This window comes from Octopus bimaculoides, chromosome 15 (genome assembly GCF_046866305.1).
Source record: "Octopus bimaculoides isolate indiv1 chromosome 15, ASM4686630v1, whole genome shotgun sequence".
NCBI lineage: Eukaryota > Metazoa > Mollusca > Cephalopoda > Octopoda > Octopodidae > Octopus > Octopus bimaculoides.
Genome location: NC_142942.1, coordinates 2,002,501 through 2,026,456, shown reverse-complemented (window position 1 = coordinate 2,026,456; position 23,956 = coordinate 2,002,501).

Here is a 23,956-nt window from a genome sequence, read left to right as displayed (position 1 = left end):
TTTATATTTATTTCAAAACATGGATGATGTTAATTAGGTCTTTGATTTCATTTCCATGATATGTCCACATATTTGAAAACGAATGTGATTTGTAAAAAAAAATTAAAGAGATGAAAATTAATTTTGATCAATGCACGAAAAACACTTCTATGATGATACTTCAAAGGATTTATCTCAGTCTTCACACACTAGCTTACACATACTGCATCTGCTGTCATTTTGTTTTGCTTTTCTCTTCGTTTTGTGCTTGTTCTCGCTTTTCTTTCTCTTTTTCTGTTTCTTCATATTCTCTTGTTCTCTGTCTTTATCGTCGCCGCTACCTTCAAACTTAATTTTTGCTTTTCTCTCTTTCTCAATGATACTATGAGCTTATTCATATAACCTGCAAAAGTAGGCAGTAAAAATTGTATAGATTGAGCCACAATTTATAAGCAAAGGGTCATATATGATTACACAAGGACATTAAACATTTATATTTGTATAGCAAACAATTTTTACAACAGTAACCAAAAAATAAGCTGGTTCAACTTTCTTTCCAATGATTATACCATTTATATGAAAGCATACATATCACAATTCACATTTCTACACTATAACATGGCTATTTATCAGCTGATTGCTATCAGTAGTCATCTAAATTCAATTAATTTACGCTACTCTATCAATGACGTTTATTAAACACAAGGTATATTATCGTACATATACTATAACATGGAAAACTTATTGTTGCAAGTTACCGTGCTGAGACACCAGAATATTTCTTTCTTGATATTCAATCACACCTGAATCCATCTCGCATTTATATAGGTTTTTGGGAATATATCATGTGTCTAGCGTTTTAAAGGAGAATAGCGCGGTATTTGCTGGAGATGTTGCTGGCTTCAAGTACGGGGCGTGACGACAGCTTCTCATTTAGTTTTATATTGGTAGGAGTTTTGCACAATATTCTAAATAGTTTATAACATTCAGAGGGTGCTTTGTTTGCTGGCTTCACTATTGCATTCAGTTTCCAGTTCCTTCTTACCAATACATTAGTTTCGATGTATGTCTTATACAAACTCATTTATTTCATATTGCCATTTCCCTACTACATAAAGAAGAATCAAATATCCATATATGTTTACGAGTTCATGGTCCTCTAAGCAAAATTCCTGGTCTTCTGCTATTTGTGCATCATGGCACTATGTATGTCATATTTGTGGCATCTTTCCTACTAATAATTATATATATATATATATATATATATATATATATATATATATATATATATATATATATATATATATATATATATATATATATATATATATATATATATATATACACGCAAACATACAGAAACACATACTCATATGTACAAGCATCAAAACATCCATACATCTTCCATATTATATTTATTATATGTATGATACGGATGTAATCATATGCGTGAGTCATTTCAATATATATTTATTCATGAAAATGGAAAAGCATTATTTTCAATGGTATGTTTTTTGTTTGCGAATTAATTTCAGATTACTCTTGCCTTTTGCAGAACTACAAAATCACTACGGCGTGTCTAATTAAGAATATTTAATCTTTCAGAAGTAGAAAGCTTCAAAAGTGCTGTAATGGAAAAATATAAGTTATACTATAATTCCCAGAGAACTGCTACGGTTGCTCTTGAAAACACAAAAATAAAACATTTCCACTGAATTCGCATATTCAATATGAAAAATACGATGCTCTCTACATCATTTGTTTATGTATATATTCATTTTGATTTTGATTTATGCATTTCTTTTATAAAAAATATGATGTTATCAATATTAGTTGCAAACGAATATATACAGTATTAAACAAAATATCATTTTTTTTATTATACTAAAAGTGTGATTGTTATTGTACTACGAAATATTTTGATACTTAATGATAAATACTACTATTAGAAAATAACGCAGGAAATATAACGGTATATACACATTTGGAATGATTACTGACACAAGTGCGTTAGCAGCATATAATTGTCTCAGTTTCAACATATATTCCCAGATCAAATCACTTACGAAATACGCAAGCTAAAGTTTAATATCTCAGATATTAAGTTAAGTAATAGAAAGCGGTACGAAATCACTGCATTTGGTATATGTATTAATCTTACCAGTTTATACGACCCTAGAATTAATTATTCATAGTACACAGATATATGTAACGCACATTGCATCAAATAAATTTAATCATACGTATAAATTCTTGCAGATGTAGGCTAACAAGAAAATATAAAAAAAAGAATATATAACTGCGAAAGCATATGGATGAGTATGTATGAAACAACGATCAGGCATTCAGTTGACAGGACAAAAACAACCCAGGTAACACTTAACTGTTGTAAGCATGTTTAGCGTTTTCCAAAAGCGAATACTTTGCCTTTTTTCACCACTACACAACGTGAGCAGCGTCCCGATTTTAGGTCCTACAGTTACCTTACATTTATGTTAGAAGATAAGAAACGTGCATAAAACAGAACTTCACTAAGTTATTTATTTTGTCATACATATCTACTGTTTACATTGCCAATTTTCCAGTAACTAAATTCACACGTGTATATATATATATACGTATATATATACAGATATAGGGCAGGGAATCGTCAATTAGTAATAAAATTAATAATTAACAATTTAGCCAAGTAGTTCAGTATGAAAAAACCTTTATCGGTAAAACCATTTATAATCATAAAATACACGGATTAGCATGAGTTGCTTCTCCAATATACTGAGAATTTAGAAATAGCAGTCAAAGAACTACTGATTCTAAACTACAATTTTTTTCTCTAACGGATGGCGATATTTTTGTTTTTGTTGTGTGTGTGCCATAAAATATCGCCATCCGTTAGAGAAAAAATGTGTAGTTTAGAATCAGTAATTCTTTGACTGCTATTTCTAAATTCTCAGTATGTTGGAGAAGCAACTCATGCTAATCCCTGTATTTTATGATACATATATATATATATATATATATATATATATATATATATATATATATATATGTCAGTTGTGGAACAGGACTGTCGCTACATAAACCTGGTGACTGGGTGATGCATGAAAGTGCTAGCTTATTTCAATATAGCGAAATGGGCAAAATTGCAAATAATAAAACGTTGGAATTTCATTGATTAATGACTTACAGCATTACTGTCACCAGAGTTATGCCCTTCTGGAAAGTTTCAGGCCTCTGACTGCCCACAAGCCGGACACACATCCTTGGCACCAGCTGCAATTCTGCACCGCCTGCACCAGTGTTTGCAGCCCTCCTTTGAAATCCAGCTTTATCCAGCTCCCGGCGAAAAGTTTTTTGTGGAAACTGGGTTCTCGAGGTGGTCATTAAGCTCTGCAGTAATTTTTGGGGCTGTATTTTTGTGATCCTTTTTAACAATTCGCGTAAGAGTCCCACATTCCCTATCTGAAAGTTTTGATTTTCTTCTGGAGTTTTGTTTCTAAGAGGAGGTTTTTCCTTCTTTCTCAAAGTCTGTCATTACTTTCGAGTCAGTACTTCTTGATACACCAAATATTTCGGCTGTTTTCGTTACGCTAACGCCTACCCTACGAGCCGATAGGTCTGCTATTTTAATGAATTTTAATTAACTTTATCTCGTGATATTTGAAAAGTAACAGTAATTTTATCAAAATATATTAAGCAACACTAATAATGAATCAAAGGACATAAAAATAAACAAGCTTTTGACGGTTTTATAAATATTTCAGAATTATGATGCTATGAGTTTAGGTTTTTCCATTATTTCGACCAACTCCTGTATATATATATATATCCATATATATGTGTGTATATATGTATATATATATATATGTATGTATATATATATGTGTATATACATATATACATATATATATATACACACACACACACACACACACACACACATATATATATATATATATATATATATATATATATATATATATATATATATATATATACACTGTCGAGGGCTTATGTGTTCCATTATTAGACTATTTTCCTCTAGTCATTGGGCGGTGATCGCTATAAGCTTTAAGCTGATAAAATACTATTATTATTTTTACACAATTGTCAAAATCGGCACTGCTTAACGAAGCGATTTGCAGTATGAAAAAAAAAAAAACTCACACGATAGTATATTTTCAAAAACAACTACGAACTAATAATAGCTCCAGGTACGTTCGCTAGTGTAATCGATGGCACACTCGGTCACGTAAGCAGATGGGTGTGGATTCGAGACCCACGCGTACGGAAAACTTATTTTTTCTATCCAGTGCTTGTATGTTCCATTATTAGAATATTTTTCTTTAGTCAGTGGGCGTTGATCGATTTAAGCTTATAAAATATTATTATGTTCTTTAGTCGTTTATTTGTTTCAGTCATTTGACTGCGGCCATGCTGGAGCACCGCGTTTATTCGAGCAAATTGACCCCAGGACTTATTCTTTGGAATACCGTAAATAATATAATATAATATAATATATCACTAGGCTACGATGTTTCATTAAATTTTATTCACTTTCTTCACTACATATAAATATGTTATTAGTTTCCCTTATATGATGTACTCCCTTAGTTCCCTCCCTTCCTCCATTTTTGACTCAGCAATTAGCTCACGCTCTTTCAAATTTAACAGTACTACAACATATTTGTCTTTCTCCCCCTATTTCAATAACTCACTGAGTTTAACCTTTAGCATCACGTTTACAACCCCCTCCCTTTATATCTCTATGTAAACAAGCGTTCTTATTCATATAGCCCATGGAATAATATCATCGATCCCTTTATATCTCTATGTAAACAAACGTTCTAACAGTCACTGACCATGTAACATCTTTGCTCGTAAGTTACCTCATCATTTCGTTTTTGTCTTGCTATTATATGTTTATTATGAACTCCCTGAAGAGAAATATCTGAGGAATCCCAGCAGCTCTTACTTCTTATATAATAAATGGAGCAAAACGCATATAAATAAAAGTTCCTTTAATTCCTACACGTGTTTCAAAATATATGAGAGCTCCTTCACAAATAATTAAGAGCTGCTGGGATTCCTCAGATATTTCTCTTCAGGGAGTTCATAATAAACATATAATAGCAAGACAAAAACGAAATGATGAGGTAACTTACGAGCAAAGATGTTACATGGTCAGTGACTGTTAGAACGTTTGTTTACACATATATATATATATATATATATATATATATATAGAGAGAGAGAGAGAGAGAGAGAGAGAGAGAGAGATTAAAAACTTACTTGGAGGCAATGCGTGGCGTTCGATCATATAATAACATATATAATTATATGCATATATCCATACATATATGTACATACCGACATCTATATGTATACATACAAGCATATATGGGTACATAATATATATATATATATATATATATATATATATATATAGATAGATAGATAAATAGATAGATAGATAGATAGATAGATAGATAGATAGATAGATAGAGTGAGAGAGAGAAATAGAGAGAGAGAAATAGAGAGAGAGAAGGAGGGAGACAGACAGACAGACAGACAGACAGAGCACTCCGTCGTTTACGACGAGGATGGTCCCAGCTGATACGATCAATGGAACAGCCTGCTCGTGAAGTTAACATGGAAGTGGATGAGCACTACACAGACATGTGTACTCTTAACGTAGTTCTCAAGAAGATTCAATGTGACACAGAGTGTGAGGAGGCTGGCCGTTTGAAATACAGGTACTACTCATTTTTGCCAGCTGAGAGGACGTGAAATAAAGTATCTTGTTCAAGTACAGAACGCGTCGCAGGGAATTGAAGTCACGACCTTATGATCGTGACCCGATTCCTTTGACCACTAAGCCACGCGCCTTCACTATATATATATATATATATATATATATATATATATATATATATATATATATATAATTTACATTAATGGATATAAATGTACACATACTTACATTTATATATATGCGTGTGTGTATACATTTACATATATGTGTAAGTGTGTCTATATGTAACTATCTATCTATATTCATATATATATATATATATATATATATATATATATATATATATATATATATATATATATATATATATATATATATAGTCAGTGTGTGTGTTTTATGTGTGTACATAGGTGTGCAGGAATGTGTGTATGTGTCCGTACATATGTGTGAACGAATGTGTGTTTGTGTTTCTTTGTCTTGACATGGTACGATATTTGTAAACTATAGTCACCGTCATGTCAGTGGTGTTCCTCTATTCTAATCTAAAACGTAACTGGAGAAATACTGGAATTGACCATGATAGACCTCTGCCAAACTGTTCCTTCTTCCCGATGCAAGCGTGGTAAATTAGGTCATTAAACAATGTAGATCTTAGTAGTTTAAGCGCTTCAAGTCATCACGTCCCTATGACGATCCCTGATCTCATTCTAGATTATTATCACAGATGAGAGTCATCTCCAAACATACACCATCCGAGTGGCAGGGTTTGGAAAAGGGTTATCTAAACTCGCTGCACCAACTCATTAACTCTATTAGTAATAGCGAAGAACCTGATGATCACGAAAGCAGGTATGCTTTCAGGATTCCAAGACGAAATGTACCATGTAATAGCCACCAATAAGGGCCTCCATGGAAGTCCTGACTGTAACAATATGAACAGCTGCTAGTGGCAAGTGGATCTTTCAAGGACTCGAGAAGCTCATCTCATGGGTGAGGATGAGCTTCATCCCATCAAAATCGAGGACATTCCAACCATGACTGAACAACTAATCGAGAGTTTAATAAAACTCTTCGACAGCAGACTGAAGGACATGGTTTCCATCCGCAGAATCAATGGAAACCTGGAAAATGGTTTATTAATTTGGGGCATATCTAGATTTCTGGTTGCTTCAAAACTTGGATATACCGGCATGAGATACTGCCCATAATTTTGTGGTCCGTCATTATATGATGTCAACATATCAAACATGGAAATTTTGGAGAGGAGCGTTAACCGTCTTATGAAGCGGTGTGTTAGCATATGTAGGAGCCTAAGCAGCATCGTCGTCTATCAACGTCTTATGTGCTAAATTCAGTGGCCTCTCAGAAGAGTTCCTAGTGCCAAGAGTAAGAGAGGCCATGCGGTTCGGAGATCTCAGTGACACAGAAGTAACAGTAGCTGGCATTTTAGTTCACGCAGATAGCAAGTAGAATACTACCGGAATGTTACAGATGGCGAAGAACGATTGAGGCAGACGCCTTTCATATCGACTCGGGTAATTGGCCGATCAGTTTTGGGTTATTTTCAAACCACCAGAGTGCGAATTGAGGGCTAGCAGAATGATACGTATTAGCCATCAAGGAGACTAGAATATGTGGGACAAATTACAGCAGCGTAATATCAAGTTGTTGCATCTGTGGCGGGCTGATCTAGGGTTGTCAATGAACATTCACCCCCATGGGACTCAAGGTCAGGTACTTAGGGTAGTTGCATACGTGATATCAACAGCCATTCAGCCTAATAAATACCACTCCAGGAAGGAAGTCATCAATTTTTTCAGAGCCGGAGAGAAATCCAATTCATTGAAATTTCTACGACCATCACGCCTTGTTTACACAGTTTCACATTGGCATCCTACCCACAACACACTATCAAAGCAGTGCAGAGATCGGGGCTGGCAAGCGCAATGTGCAGCAATAGAAGCGACCTCTCGAAATTTTTTGGGGCGAATGTTCTTGAAAGCTCTGCCCGGGCTTGTAATAATTGCCACATCAAAGAAGAGGGTTATAGGTTCTATCAATGAAGGTGTTGAGAAGGACACTAGGTAGACTTAGACAAAAAAGAAGGCAGACATGTGGTCTGCTACTACTGAGATGTAAGGTAGTACTTGACCAACCCCAGCTGAGTCAGACGAGAGAGGGAATCTGCTGAAATATCCGCAACTCGCCGAAACCAAAAATATCACTGACGATTCCCTTAGAGCATCCGTAAAATCTATCTTTAAACTGAAGACTATACATATATACACATATGCAACTATCACCTAGATGTCGTTGGTCATGGATTATCACGTAACTAGAGCAGCACATCGTCTGCTCTGCCCTTCGTCAGTTTCGACTGGTAAGCAACAACTGTCAACGATATACTGGTAGCAGAGAGCAGTTGTGGATAGAAACGGCTGAACGGAATATGTGTTGGTACACATTCCTTTCAACCGTTTCTATCCACAACTGCACTATCCACAACTGCACTATCCACAACTGCACTATCCACAACTGCACTATCCACAACTGCACTATCCACAACTGCACTATCCACAACTGCACTATCCACAACTGCACTATCCACAACTGCACTATCCACAACTACACTATCCACAACTGCACTATCCACAACTGCACTGTGCATGCATACATGTCGATGTTTCTTGCATGTATGTAGTTTTCTTTGCAGGAAAACCATTTATGATTTCAGAAAATATAATCGACTGCATTGTAGTAATATATATTGAAGCCATAAAGCTGATCAGTACTTTTATTGAATGCCTGATATTGTGGTCCCAGAAGTTAATCAATCAACTTGTCTTGTGTCGCATAGGAAGCTGCGTTGCAATTTATATTTGAGTAATTTAGTTAGTAAATCAGTCCTCGCAGAAATAACAGCTTAAACTAAAACTGCGTACCGCATCCTTAAAATATTTCCACCGTGTCAGGAAAATTAAAACCTAAGTGGATATACACATGCATGCACATACTGATAAACTATTTATTCGCCCTTTTTAAAGCCTAGTGATGCTCATGGGCCCGGATTCCCGGTTTCTATGACTTCTGTGCTCCCCAGCTGGACGGGACGCCAGTCCATCGCAGTGTTACTCATTTTTACCAGCTGAGTGGACTCCAGCAACGTGAAATGAAGTGTTTTGCTCAAAAATACAACGCGTCGCTCGGTCCAGATATCGAAACCACAATCTAACGATCATGATGCTGACACCCTAACCACTAAGACACAAGCCTCCACTCTATCAATGCACCCTTTTAAAGCCTAGCCAGGCTCACGGGCCCGGTTTCCTGGTTTCAATGTGTTCCCTAATCACTAAGCCACGTGCCTCCACACACTCATAAACTATAACGAACGTTTAATGTGATGTAGGTGATTAAATATATTTCTCTACCTAATGAACCTTCATTTCCTTCTTTTTTAAACTTCTTCAGCAGCAAAAAATAACTTTGCACAGAATGACAAGGAAGCGCTTTAATAAAATGGCATTCTCACCTTCATATTAGAAATTGAAATTAAGATTTCCTCTACGTTGACTATCATTATAAACTTTGTCTTGTGACAAACTTAGTCATAGAACAGGTTACATTTAATGCTACAGTTAAGTTTCTTATTCATTTTTCTAATTATTTCCCATTGAGTGTGCTGTAACCAACTGTAGAAATATTAGCTACAATCAGGAGTTGGTATATGCTTTTCCGTACGTACACCTCTGCATAAACCATCAATATTTTTGCCTGATAATTAGCCTAATGTTTAACCGTCAACATCAGACACTTTTTCTGAAGATACGTCATTGAAATAGTTATTTAATGGAGATGCGCCACCGTGTAACATACTAAAATACTTTACAGAAAAGTGATATGAGAAAAAAGTCCTTACATACATGCATATGATGATAAAAATATATTCATTCATCACTAGTTCCCATCATTGATAGAAAAGGTGTTGTAAACTGTGACAGGAGCTTAATCATTCATATTTCTTACAACAGTAGAAGCAAGTACATATGTGCGAGTGTGCGTGCCTGTGTGTGTGTTTTTGCGTGTGTGTGTGTGTGTATTTGTGTGTATGTATGTATGTACGTCATTATGTATGTATGTACGTAATTATGTATGTATGTATGCATGTATGTATGTATATATGTATGAATGTATGTATGTATGTATGTGCATATATAGTAAAATGAAAGATTTAAAATTATGATTAGGTTGATACATTTATTAACAGTGAAAAATGAGAAAAATGTGATTTTCAGGAAAAATCTCAGTAACGCAGAACTGTAACATAAAAATGAAAGCAAATTTATAACATAAAATAAAATTACAGAGTAAATATAGAAAAATGAAACACATTTGCAATTGAAAACTTAAAAGGAAACATGAAAAAACTGATTAATAAAATGTGAAATGAAGGGAAAAAGTAGAATATAACTGGATGCTACGCAGTGCTTTTGGAGCTATCACTTATTTCTAAATCAGAAAAATGCTGATAAAACTGAAGTCAAAACATCTGCTTATCGAAATAATGTTAATTAACCCAAAAACTATTTTCTTTTAAACACGTTTCATTGAAAAGACAAAAATTTAATATAAATGCAAAATAGAATTAAATTCATAAATAAATAATAAAAATTCTCATGAAAAGAAATTGTTTTCTTTTTATTATTTTTTAATGTTATAATTTCCTTTTTGTCAACTTATTTTTCATGTGTTTTTGTGTGTGAAAACATAATTTTTCACATTTTTAAAAAAAGTAATTGCTTCCGATTTTTGGAATTGTAATTATGTATCTCTCATCACCACGGTTTCAAAAAATTTCTATGTTCAAATTTGTAAATTAATATATTCATTTATTTTCAAACCGCAGCATAATCTGCAATGAATATTTACAAGTATCCCATGTATATCAATGTAACTACAGTTTCAAAATAAAGCCTCCTATAGGATTTGTACTGTAAAAAGAAAATTCATGTTTTGCTTTAATATATTTAAGCACGTAGTCATATATGTGTGAATACACACACACACACACACACACACACACACACACACACACACACACACACACGCACACACACAAAAACATACATACATATATAAAAAATACCATGTTGTTGATGTTGAAATTCCAATGAAGAAGACTTGGATCTAGGTTAGAAACCGGTACTTTCTCAATTATCAAGAAATCTTGAAATAAAGTGAGTAATGATATACATACATACGTGCATATATATATATATATATAATTATATATATATATATATATATATATATATATATATATATATATATATATATATATATATATATATATATATATATATATATATATATATATACATATACATGCATATATATATCTACATACACGTATATATTCGTGTGTGTGCGTATGTGTACGTTTAACTCTCTATAGATATATGAGCGTACAAGGGCGCATGTTTATATATATATATATATATATATATATATATATATATATATATATATATATATATATATATATATATATATATATATATATATATATATATATGTGTGTGTGTGTGTGTGTGTATATGTACAAATATATGTATATATGTGTGCACATATACACATATATAATTTAATATATACATATGCGTGTGTGCGTGTATGTATATCTGTGCTTATATCTGTGGACGTATGATGTTGTTTAAGTATATATATGCACCTGTGTATGGCAATTCAGTTCTAATATTTTAATAGTTACATGTTTAAATATATATATTTACGTTTACTCATATTTGCAGCGATATCTTCTTAATGTCTTTATCATAATTTCTAAAAGCATGTTTCACTTAGTTACCTAAAGAATTCTCTTCAGCATTATAGTAAATGTATTAACACACTTCCGTCAGTTTCTAAAGAATTTGCTTCATATTTACATCAGTCAATTCCATGTTTCAAAGAAGAATTTGAATGTTGTTCACCTGCAGATATGTAAGTATACACTGATAAGGAAAATCCGATACGAACCCAATGATATCTACTTCTGCACATACACAGGTACGGAAAGGTAAAGAAACAAGTACAATTGTAATTATTAAGATCATTTAGTCATGATAATTTTTGAAGTTACTTGTAAATGGCGGAAATGTATCGATATGAAAATGTATTGCTTATCGAAACAAAAGAAAGAAACGACTTGAATTATTCATATTCGAATATTCAAGACAAGATTCATAAACCTGAAGATAGAGATTAATGTTGTCTTCATCAGAAAAAGTAACATCAATGTATGAAATTTCCTTTGGCGAAAACGAAGCCATATTAATTATGTTAAACCATCAGGTAACGATATATCTTTGAGTAATAATGAACAAAAGCAACATTACGATAGCATGAAATTAGAGATTGGATTCTATTTGATAACCCTAACATCTCAAATTCATCAAGAAAGAAGGCGTAGAAACAATTATCTGACTTGCATAATGAAGAACTTAGAAAGTGGAAATGGGGTATCGCAGCATTCGTCCTATTTTTCTGGACTGCCATGTTAGTTTGGCGATAACTAACATATATATATATATATATATATATATATATATATATATATATATAGTTTTAGGGAAACGAACCAAGGTTCATGACCTCATCGATGAAAGCCCACTGTCACATATGAGTTCATGAACCTTGGTTCTTTTCCCTAAAACTATATATTTATATTTTATACTGTAAAACTTAATTTAATTTTAATCTTTAATAAATTGAATTTAATTGAGTTTTTACCTGTAAATTTGGATTTTTATCCCTAATAATATTATATATATATATATATATATATATATATATATATTATTTTATTTAAAAGAGTTCCAGCTCTGTTTTTTATGTTTTATTTATATTCTTGTATTATTATTGTTGTTTTTGTTGTTGTTATGAATTCAGAATTGATTTCACAATTAAAGAATAAATTATATCCTAATTGAAGAATAGACTGAATTTAGAATAACAAATTTATATACAACATATTTTGCTTTTTTTCTTCCAATATGTAAGGAAACATTTCAGTCCCGAATAACGTATATATATATATATATATATATATATATATACCACGGGTTTCTTTCAGTTTCCGTCTACAAATCTACTCACAGTGCTTTGGTCGGCTCAAGACTACAGCGGAAGATACTTGTCCAAGGTGCCACGCAGTGAGACTGAACCCGGAATCATGTGATTGGTAAGCAAGCTACTTACCACACAGCCACTCTTGCGCCTACAACTAACTCCTGCGCCTTACATCCCCACATCATACCACCCCATATCATACCATTCCATATCACACCACCCCAAACCATTCCACATACACTTGCACTGACCACGTCCCAGCACCAACACCACACACCGCCATCTACAAACCCACACACCAACATCTGCACACCCACACACCGTCATCCACACACTCACATATTACAGACGCACACACTTACGCCCACGTCAAAGTCACTAGCCCCTATCCACACACAAACACTGCCACACTCTCGCGTACAAACACGCACGCGCGCCTTATTATCTATCCTTCTTCTTAGCCCTCCTGTCCAACTCTCTGAAGCAACCATTAACACTAAGGCAGATGAAAATCAAATAGATGAAGACAGTAACACAGAAATTGACCCGACAGAACTACATGATTTAGATATCCAAACATGATTGAATGGCTGAAAATTAAAGAAGCCAGTACGAATAAACGCGACACTCTCCCAAAAATTCGCAATTCTAACTAAATCCTGAAAGTAATTGCTAAAATGCGCCTTGCACTTACGGATATAATTTCTGCTAATGATGTTGTTATTACAGATCTCAACCACCTGTACTATGCATCCGCGAAAACCTCAACGATTCTATGTGGAGGAAAAGATTAGAAAACGACAACATCCCCACAAAAGCCTACTGGGCAAGAGCGTATACAACACCAAATTCAGCTACACAAATCTGACATTGAATATTTTTAAAAAACCTTAAATTTCACAAGAATATCAAATCAACAAAAGCCCGAAAATTAAAGAAAAAGTATATGAAAACCATACTTAATATCGATACTATGGAAACTATCAAGCAAAAGGTTTGTGCATTATTTACAATTGACGGATACTCGTCCTCAACCTTTCGGCTGATATATCCTCCAGCCTTCATCAGGTGTCCTGGGGAAATTTCGAACCTGGGTTCTCATTTCTAAAGTAATTTTCGATGTTATTATTATTATTATTATTATCATTATTATTATTCATGTCACTGCCTGGAATCGAACTGCCTGTGGGCAATTATACAGTGAAATTGTAGGGCTTATAAATCTAATATTCTGCTATCCTTCCTTAATACGGGAATATGGCGTAGTGGTTAAGATTCCGAGTTCGATTTAATAATAATAATAATAATAATAATAATAATAATAGGGATGCTGCAAGGGCGCATACGGCTGTAAAGATCAATTATTGATCAATAAAGCCATAACTGAAGACAGCCGCAGAAAGAAGAAAGGCCTCAGTATGGCCTGGGTGGACTACCAAAAGGCTTTCGACAGTGTTCCCCACACGTGGATTCTGGAAACACTAGCCATAAACAAGGTGGCACCAATTATCATAAAATACATAGAGCACTCAATGAACAAATGGCAGACAGTGCTACAGCTCCAAACAAAAGAGGGACTTGTGAAAACGAAAGCCATCCCCATTAGAAGAGGAATATTCCAGGGAGACACGCTCTCTCCACTCCTGTTCTGCCTGGCACTCACACCTCTAACAGAATTGCTAAATAGAACTGGATGCGGTTACAAATGCTATGGAAAAACAGTCAGCCACTTTCTATATATGGATGACCTAAAATTATATGCAAAAAACGACAAAGAGCTAGAAACACTACTACAGACAGTACACGGCTTTACCAAGGAAATAGAAATGAAATTCGGATTAGAAAAATGTGCCAAAGCAACCCTGAAAAGAGGAAAATTAGTTAAAAGTAGCAATATAACACTAGATAAAGCCAATGAAATAAGAGAACTAGACGAAAGCCAACCATATAAGTATTTAGGAGTCAATGAACTAGATAGGATACAACATACACAAATGAAAGAAAAAATAAAGAAAGAGTACTATAGACGAGTTAGATCAATACTAAAAACAGAGCTCAATGCTAAAAACAAGATAATGGGTATCAACACTTTAGCTGTCCCAGTTATAAGCTACAGCTACAACATCCTTAACTGGACACTAAACGAACTATGTAAAATAGACAGGAAAACAAGAAAAATAATGATAGGATATAGGATGCACCACCCAAAATCTGACATAGAAAGGCTATATATACAACGCACAGAAGGTGGCAGGGGTCTTATACAGCTAGAAAACTATTATAAAATAACCACCATAGGACTGCAAAAATACCTACTCCAGAAGCAAGGGAAACTAATACAAATAGCCACAAAACACGAGCAAAACAAAAAACTGTTTTCAGTATTTAAGGAAGCTGACAAATACAAACAAGAAATCAATCTACCTAACAAATACGAAGAAGAAGAAGAAGAAACAACAAAAGCTATAAAACAAATGAAATCCAAACTAAAACTAGAACAGCAACGGACCATGATAAAACGATGGCAAGAAAAGCCCCTACATGGTAAATACTGGGCTAAACTAAATGCGAAAGAAATAGACAGAGAAAAATCCCAGCAATGGCTGAGAAGCTCAGGACTCAAAGCAGAGACTGAAGGATTTTTAATTGCTGCACAAGACCAAAGCCTCCCCACCAGAAATTACCAAAAACACATAATGAAAAGAAATATAACAAGTAACTGTAGAATATGTGGAGATCGACAAGAAACAATAAATCATATTATCTCTGGCTGCCCAGTCCTGGCTAAGAAGGAATATATTCACAGACACGACAGAACTGGGACCTATATACACTGGAAGCTATGCCAACATTATGGAATAGCAACAGAAAAAAGATGGTATAAACACACGCCAGAAAAGGTCACAGAAAACGAGAAAGCAACCATACTCTGGGATATGCCAATACACACAGATAGAGAAATTAAGGAAAATAGACCAGATATAGTTGTCAAAGATCATGAAGGAAAAAAATGCCTTCTAATTGATGTTTCAATACCAGCAGATGACAACGTTTCTCTAAAAGAAATGGAAAAACTTTCAAAATACAAAGACCTGGAAATAGAGATAACTCGAATGTGGAATCTAAAAACAGAAACAATTCCTATCATAGTAGGTGCCTTAGGTATAATAAAAAAATATTCAGACAAATACATAACAAAAACACCAGGACTTACAAATATATATAACATACAGAAAATTGCACTACTGGGTACTGCACACATTCTACGCAAAACACTTTCAATACAGTAAACATAAGAGCACCACAGCAAACCACAGCACATACCCAAGGCGCACAGAGCTGCGCTCGGTAGTGAAGTGAAAGTACGTTATAAAAATAAAACTACTGAATGATAATAATAATAATAATAATAATAATAATAATAATAATGATAATAATAATAATAATAATATTAATAACAACAACAACATGGAAAAACACCTTAGGAATGAGAATCCAGGTACGAAATTTCCCCAAGACACCAGATGAAAGATGGAGGGTATATCAGCCGAAACGTTGTGTTATCTCTTAAATATAGAACTGTAAAAGGTATGTGTTAAAGCTGTCGGCAGAGCAAGGTATCGAAAGCGCGTTAGATTCTTGAAGGGCAACATGTTCAAAATAACCCAAAACATTTCTAATGAAAATCCCAGTTACATTAAAGTCTGTCGTTTCAAAAGAAGTGCAGGATATTTGGAATAAAATTTGGGCAGACGAAAAAACACACCTTGAAAAGGCCCCTTGGGTTGATAGAATATCTACAGGCTTAGACTCCTTAGAAGAGCAAAAGCGAAAGTGTAACAATGTAGAGGATATAAGATCTGCTCTCAGGAGGTCAAGCAAATGGAATTCTCCAGGAAAGGATACAATTCCTAACGTCTGGCTGAATGACTTTCCAGCAAGCCATGAATTTCTAACAGAAATTTACAACAATGTTTTGCAACAACCTAGTATGATTCCCTCTTGGCTAGTTAATGGTGTAACATTCCTAATTCCTTCCTTCCAAAAAATGAAGAAACAAATGAAAAACTTTATAGACCCATAACCTGCTTAACAACAATGTATAAAACACTAACATCTGTCTTGACTGAATATACGTATATTTTTTTCTATAGAAAGTGGCATATTCTATAATGAACAAAAAAGATGTAAGCGTGGTTGTAAAGGTCAGCTACACATCAATAAGAGGATCTTGGAAGATTGTCACAGACGACACAAACATTTGTTAATAGCCTGGATAGATTATAAAAAAGCTTTTGATTGTCTACCACATTAAGAAATGTCTGGAAACGTATAAAATAGCACCTATTCTGCCAAACGTCTCTGTAAGTATGAGATCATGGAGAACCACACTGATTTTGAACATTGACATTGAATCTCTAAATGCCGGAGATGTAAGAATTCCAAGCGGCATTTTCCAGGGTGACTCTCTAATTACCACTCTTCTTTTGTCTAGCTTTAATACCTCTCTCGAAGTTGCACGATGATGTACAATACGTCTATAACATGTTTGGTAAAAAATATAAATCATCTCAACTCCATAGACGATTTAAAGCTCTTTGGAAAAATGACCATCAACTACAGGCTTTCTAGCGATTGTTAAGCAATTCAGTGTTGACATCAGGATGCAATTTGGCCTCGATAAATGTGCAAATGCTACCTTTATCAAAGGAAAAATAATATAAACATCCAATGTTAATCTTGACCAGCAGAATGTCATAAAGGAGTTAGAACCATCGGAGAGCTACAAATACCTAGGGGCATTCGAAGGAGATGGAATCAAACATTCAGTGATGAGGGAAAGGATCAGAAGAGAATGTTATCGCAGGTAAGTGCAATACTCAAGACAGAGCCGCCCCTCTAAATAAAAGTAGAGGAACATCGCAAATCTGTGACACGAGGAGATATTGATAAATCGGGTATAGCTGATCATGTATGTGTAAATAGAGACCACCTTCCCCTGTGGGATGAAGTTAAAATAATAGACAGAGATCACCACTGGAAAATACGAAAACTAAAAGAAGCAGCACATATGCTAGGACACAACAACCTCCTAAGCAGACCGAGTGCAGATATGAAGAGCATATAGGAACCGGTATTAAGAAAGGATAGGAAAATGTTAGATTTATAAGCCCTGAAATTCACTCCGTAAATTCCCCCCACCCCCATCCCACCTCTCAGGCATATGGATACTAACCTCAAGATTCCGAGTTCGATTCCAAGCAGTGACCTGAATGATAATAACCTAAGGAATGAAAACCCAGGTTCGAAATTTTCCCAAGTCACTTGATGAAGGCTGGAGGCTATATCTGCTGAAACGTTGAAACAAGATGAGGACAAATATCCATCAAAGTGAATAATGTAAATAGTGTAATAAATAAAGATTATAAAATTCAGAAAAAATATATATATATAAAGATTAGGAGAGCAGTTTCTCCGGAGTGCAGTTTGTCTGAAAAGCAGTTTATCTGGAAAGCAGTTTATCTGGGAAGCAGTTTATCAGGAGAGCAGTTTCAACGAGCGAAAACGTACCGTAACAACTATAATTTACTAGCGATATATGTTTGATACGTTAGGTAGAAGTTATTTCAGCAAGTTCGGTTATTCTTTTCTAGAAATAATAGGCAAATGCGAATTGTTTAATCCTTCTTACAAATATAAAGTTTAAAGAGAGAGAGAGAGAACAGTTGGAAACGTTGAGATAGTGGAGTAGTTAGAAGACAAGGTAGGAGGAAGAATAACAACTCCATGTTGGAAAAACAGAGAAAGAAAGCAAAATTAAAAGGCTATTAAGGACAGGAAAATCCTCGCTTGAAAGATGAGTATTAAAACCAGTCACCTTCGTTGTATTGCTAAATAAAGTAAAAGTAGTATGATGAATTGAATTTAAATGTGGTTTTAAATCAACTCCTGTAGTATAGGAATGAAGAGTAAGATGTGTCATATTTGCATCATCGCGATTACAGGTGTTCATGGCGCTAATACCAAATACCATTTTACTTCATTTCTAAACAGCATTCAATACCAGAATAGATCCCATAGCTTGATTCTTGCAAACATCCTGCACCACAGCGAAGTGTCCCTAACGCATGACGCGTTTCTCGGTTTCTTTGAGAGCTAATACTTGTAAATTACATTATATGTAATCTTATCGTTTCACTTAAGAAAAACTATTGATGAAGTTCTCAGTTTTTTCGAAATTTATACCATAATTTATGAGTATATTATTCTGAAGCAAATAATAACTGAAATACTCTGTGGAAGCGCGGATATTGCATTTATAAATGCTTTTGTATGTCATTGATAAAAGAATATAAAGTCATGTATATCTGTATGAGTTTGGTTTTGTGTATGTATATTTGTATGTGTTTGTTTTGTGTCTGTGTTTGTTTTCCCAAAATGTCAAGATTAATGAAAATACGGCATCATTATTGACAGTAATGTTTCTTGACTATTCGCTTCCGAAGGACTATATAAAACATTACCATCCTTGAAAATAAGTGATGATTGGCCATAGGCAGAACGGCTGGCTATAGAAATCTTAGCGAGATCCATTTAGCTACTCCAGTATATATAACTATACATAAATAATCACGCACATATACACACATTATTTAACAACACTTTGACTCACTTCCATGCAAGTTAAAGTACCCAGTAATTCTCGGGAAAGTAATTCTCGCTAATCCAATAACAACAATACAAAGTATGTAGCGCTTAAAACAGTTTTTGTGCATTTAGAGAGAGTACCGAAATGTCTTACGCAAGATCTTGTTTTTAGGAATTCCTAATAAATTATGAATACTCAGATTGTGAAGTCAGTTATGTAATAACATAAAATTAGTTACTGTTAGTCATAATTCAAATAAAGTGGCCCCGAAAAGGCTTTAATGCGTTCCCAGAGTATATAGAACATAGGAGGAAATACTAATAAGGTATGTATACTAAAATCGTAAGGCATGTTACGTAATAACAGGTTAATCAGTTATGATATGATAACAATTCAAAGTAAATAACTCTGAATAGGGCTTTTGTGCGTTCCCAGAGAATATTACCCGCAGCGGCGCTAGAGTTGGTGCATTCGTGAATAAGTCAATAACCGAAATAATTGGATCAGTTGTTTAAGAAAATACTATTTACTTGTTTAAAGATTGTATTGGATAAATTGCGAAAATAATACTAAAAAATAATCATACTCAATTTCATTTATAGCAAATGATTTAGGAAAATATATGGATTATTTCCCCTGACTGTTAAAATCTGAGCGAATGGGATATTTCCCTTGCCTATTAAAATTAAATATATTAGATATATATAAGCATCCGTTACAGGGGCCCTATTATCGCTTTTTTCAACAATCTGAGTATACCATGAAGTTTTCAGACATGCGTTCTACACACGTGTCAAGTTTCTTGAAAATCGATAAAATGATGTAAGAGGAGTTAGCTAACAACACAAACATCCACAGACAGAATTTTCCGCATATGTAGTAGATACACACGCATACATATATATGTATGTATATGTATGTATATGTGGGAGAATATACGAAAAAAGAACAACAGACGAGGACAGCTGGTGTAAATAACAAAAGGATGTATTAGTATGACGCTCGGAAATACGGAAAGTCTTTGACGTTTCGAGCTACGCTCTTCAACAGAAAGAATACGGAGACAAGGAGAAAAACACGGAGAAAAAAAAATTGAATAGTGTTCAGTCAACGGTCAATCATAATAATGTATGTATATATACATACATATGAATGTATGTGTTTCAAAATATATATGTACATACACACACACACACACACACAGACACACACGCACACACACACACACACACACACACACACATATATATATATATATATATATATATATATATATATATATATATATATATGTGTGTGTGTGTGTGTGTATGTATGTATAAGTAAAGAATGGGTGAGAGCAAGAGATTAGGAATATTATGAGTGAAAGATGTCTGTTAAGGCAAACGTCTAATTATAAATCTGTGTATGTGGGCGTTTTTATGGTTACGCATCTGCATGCGCATATAAGTGACACTGTGCATGTTTGGCTTTTATTTTATCATCTGTTGTGTGCTCCCGTGTGTATAAACGTGTTCATTCACGTGTAAAAATTTTGTTTTTAAACAGAAAACAATTTGAATAAAAGAAAGAATTACACTTAAACATGTTCTAAAGATATATCAAATATCGATAGTAACTTTCCCTATGAAGACAGATAGCATGGGAAAACCATTTCAGTTGAGATTAGATTCATTAAACCAGCCATCACTTTAAACCTTATAAAATCCTAATGCTATTGACTGCAAGTCAAACATGCGCTCTTTGGTAAGATGTAATCCAATATTTCTTAATACTCACAAAGCCATCCACATTTATGATCTCTTCTGCTGCTTATCTCTGTTTTCAAATCTTTTTCATGATAATTAAATTGAATTTCATACATCGTCAATATCTTAATCTACTGATTACATGTCTTTGGAGAATATTCTGCATTTGGTATTTAAATTTCCTCAGAGAAACAATAATTCTTTCTCCAAGAGATAGTAATAAAATTATAGAATCAAATAGGACAGAAACCAGAGCATCCATGTTTTTTCAAATCTCGTAAATCAGGTGATAAATTTTAAACTATTATGGATTATAAAATAACGATTGTTTTTGTTCACAGTAAAGACATTTGTGAAACTGGAAGAAATGCAAATTTACCAAACTATATATATATATTTCTATTTTGATACATTTCATGATTTACAAAACAAAATCTAGGTAAACGCAATTTTAGGAAAGTATATAGAGAGAAAACACTAAAAGAAACAAGATGTTTAATAAAACCATGTAGTATTTCAGTAATTTGACCTTAACTGAAAACTAATTTACTGTAGCACTAAATTAAAAATGATTGATAAGTATGATAATACTTTTCCTATACTCATAGGCAACTAGGCAACCTGCACATGCCGCAAATATGAGTAACGATTTCATTTATTGTATATACTTATGATAAATTATACTTAAAAACAAACATAAATTGAAATGCTGCCTCGACTCACTTAAGTAGAGTCTGAGTTGGATTTATACAAAGAAATAATTGAAAGACACAGTCAGCCATACAGTTGTAGGTATAGGGACGAATTTTAAAACTACTAATTTTAAAGATTGTTTTAAAAATCTCATAGCTATCATTAGTAAAAGGATATTCGATCTCTCTTCTAAAGAAATTAATGATAAATCAATTCCCTACTATAAAAATGTCCAAGCTAACAGTAGCTGAAAAGTGACTTTAAAGTCAAAATATATTACAACTAACAGAGTAAAAATATAAATCAAATGCATAAATCTATATTTAGGTACAGGAATCTAATTTGGTTCGTTCCTCCTTCTCCCTAGTGTTAAAAGTACGCAAGAAATTTCTGTGTTAGTTTTTTTTTTTTGTTTGTTTTGTTACGCATTTCCAAGAAAATCACAAGTACGGGATGAAATTTAACAGACGCTGAATTAAGTTGTCATTGTGTTACTGTCCCAATATTAAGAAAATCAACACCCGTAAACATTACTAAGAGCCGTAAGGTCTTGAGTTCAATTATATATATATACATATATATATATATATATATATATATATATATATATATATATATATATATATATATATATATATATATATATATATAGATAGATACATAGATAGATAGATAAATAGATACATATATGTGTGTGCGTGTGTGTGTGTGTATATATGTATATCTATATATAAATATATGTATGTATATATATGTATATATATGTATATATGTATGTATATATATATATATATATATATATATATATATATATATATATATATATATATATATATATATGTATGTATATCAACCTTATTTTACTAATTGTAGTAGTTACAATTTGTAATTATAATGTGTGTATTAATTAGTACAATAATATTTTTAGAGAATATTATATATATTAATGATTAATGATAGAATCATTTTTATAAAATAGATAATATATATATTTTAATTAATTTATTTAATGTAAATATAATAATTTATAGTATTTAACTTCGTTCATGTATATTATCTAATTTGCGTATTTTAGTTTTAATTTATTAGACTTTAAAATTATATAGATTTTAAAAGTTCTAGTAAATGTTTATAATACAGTTAATTTTTTATTATGATTAAAGCTACAATGCAATTTGATTTTATAAATAAAACTTAAATACTTGTTTATATATATATGTTTATTCTATTACTTTTCTTCACGACATATTTTCACGTGACTTAATTCTAATAAACGCTAAGTTAAAAGTATAACGTTTAAACTTTTAGTTTAAACTAAAGCTTCGATAAGATAAGTATTGCATTTATTTTCAGTAATATTGTTAATTTTTTTTCTTTTATTTATTGGTAAAATAAGTATTTTTATATAAATTCATTTGATATTTATTGTTAGTCGATATACATAAAATTCATTATTGTATTTTGACCTCAAGATTAGCTATATTTTTTAATAGAATTGATTTTCGATCGATTTATTTTGAATCGATTTGATTTTTATTTTAGTTTCTATTTGAAATATCGTTACAAAACACGTATAGTTATTTTATTATTTTGATATTTATTACTTCGTACATTTTTGATTTTTATTATAGGTCTTTTTAGTGTATTTACACGGATTTTCATGGATGAATTCAATAATTGTGTTTCTTTTCTCTAAATTATCTATTTATATATTATATATTGTGAAATTTAATTTAATTTTAAGTTTGATAAATTAAATTGAATTCTTCCATGTAAATTTGGATTTTTATCCCTAATATTGTTATCATAATTATACAATTATATATATATATCACGGTGGTGCACCAGCATGACCGCAGCCACTTGGCTGAAACACATAAATAAATAAATATATATATATATATACGTATACATATACAGGGTGCAGTGAATAAACTGTCGTCTAAATTACGCAAAAATGTAAATGACAATACGATATCATTTCCACAGGTGTATTCACCAAAA